A 2,500-nucleotide genomic window follows, 5' to 3' on the forward strand; every position below is an offset into this window, starting at 1 on the left:
AGAACAATATCATCTGCAAATCTTAGATTGTTTAGTTATTCGTCTCCTCTTTTGATACCCTTTCCGTTCCATTCTAGCTTCTTGAATATTTCCTCAAGGCAAGCTGTAAACAGTTTTGGTGATATGGCATCGCCCTGTGTAACACCTTCTTTAATTGGTATTTTATCGGTTTCCGTGTGGAGCTTGATGGTTGCTGTCCCATCTTCGTATATATCTTCTAATATTTCACATTATACCTCCTCTGTTCCCTGTCTTCGAATAGCTTCTAGTACTGCTGTATTTGTACAGAGGCAAATGCCTTTTCGTAATCGATGAATGCCATACACAGGTGTTTTCTGTATTCGTCTATTTTTTCTCTTACTTGGGTGAGCGCGTGGATAAGGTCTGTTGTTGAGAATCCATTGCGGAAGCCTGCCTGTTCTCTAGGCTGGTTAGAATCCAGACTGTAAGAGATGCGAGTTGTAATGACTTTTGTAAATAGTTTGTAAGTAACTGAACGGAAGCTTATTGGTCGGTAGTTCGTTAGATCCTTTCTGTCCCCTTTTTTATGTATCAAAATAATTGTTGCAATTTTAGGTATGTCTCTAGTTACCCTATTCCCTTCTGTCCATGGCTGTTCTTTTGAGTTGTATAGATCCCTGTAAAAGTTTTTCACTACTCTTATGATTTCATTCTTATTATATGTCACTTCTCCATGGTTTCTTTATTGCATACAATTGATTTCTCCCTATTCCGAGTCTCCTTTTAACTGTTTACATGTTAGAGATCACTGTTTCATTTATTATTTGAGTACTGAATTTCCGTACATCTTCCCTCTTTGTTAGTTCGGCTAATTCTATTTTGTCTCTGTTTGATGATACCTTCATGACCCTACGTTTTTGCATATGCTCTTTAGTTTCTACCGAGAACTTGCTGGAGCTTTGCTTGACGTTCTTACCGCCTACTTCAAGTGCAGCTTCCTTTATTATGTCATTGAACTGTTTGTTGATTTAGTCAATGTTGAGATATTCGTTGCTGAGAAGTTTATATCTGTTTTGGATGTTAAGGTTAAGTTCTGTGGCTCTGGTCTTCAAGTTAGGTAAATTTGCCTGCGAATTTCGTATGAGCTTACTCCTTTCCCTTCTGAAATGTAGTTTAATTTGGTCTCTGACCATCCTATGGTCGCTGTCAAAATTTACATTCGCTGCACCCTCTGCTCTGATCGCCGCCGTAACCAGGGGCTCCTTCGCCTCCAGTGAATGAGGGCCGTTGCTTTGTTTGTGCAGTCATGTTTTTTTGATTGAGAGGTAGGCAGCCGAGTTACCTCCCACCTACTTACTGGCTTAGGTGTATCCTGGTGGAAGGGGGAGTAGTTTAGCTGGGGTGCCACTGATAAGCCCCTCCAGCAGGGTTGGCCCTGTGTAGTGTAGACTTGATGCACGGACGGCCTGCTCACAACGCCAGGGTATATTCCCGTGAACATGGGCTTGACGATCAGAAGTGTATATATGTGTGATTATATTTTATACAATGATTTTATTTATGCGTATGTACGCCCAGTGCAGACATAGTTGTTCAACTGCAAATGCCCTTGCACACCAAGCATACACCTTTACATATGCTCCCATGCGTATGATATGCATACACACTCCTACATTTTACACAACTACACACAAGCACATGCATACCCATGTATAGACATATGGGCAATCACATGCGCATACATATGTGTATACACACCCCCATGTATGCGAACACACACATGCGCACACATCCTGTACACTTACTTATGACTATACATACACATACAAATATAGCTATACGTATGCTGACGCACACGTGTATGCGCACATACGTCTATGAGTACACATTAGTGCTCACTCACATATACATGTATATGCCTGTACATGCACATATATGTACACATACATATATAGATACATATACACACAAACGTACATATATACATACACATATACATACATTATATACACACATATACACATACATACGCACATACACATGCATACACATATACATACACGCATACATATACATATACACGTATACATATACATACATACGTACACACACATATACTTATACACATATATATATACTCATACCTACTTATATGCATGCATATACTTACACAAACACACACTCGCACACACACATACATACATATGCGTACACACATACGAATATAAACACATATACGCACAGATATACATATCTACGTATATTTTGCTTCTCTTGCATACACACCACATAGACACGTACACATACACACGCATACACCTACGCATTTCCGTGCATACGCACTCACACTCACCCATGTATTATGAGCATAAATTGTAGGCTTGCAGCGGAGGGGTTGAGGGAAGGATGCGGGTGATGTGGGAGAGGAGGATTTAGGATGTTAGAATGGGTAAGGATGGGGTTTGGGGTTAAAGGGAGTTAGGAAGGTGATTTTATAACTGCCAGTTTTTCGGGGGTGTCGCTTTCTTTAGCGGTTGCT

Source organism: Penaeus monodon, chromosome 7 (assembly GCF_015228065.2).
Source record: "Penaeus monodon isolate SGIC_2016 chromosome 7, NSTDA_Pmon_1, whole genome shotgun sequence".
In the NCBI taxonomy this organism is placed as follows: domain Eukaryota; kingdom Metazoa; phylum Arthropoda; class Malacostraca; order Decapoda; family Penaeidae; genus Penaeus; species Penaeus monodon.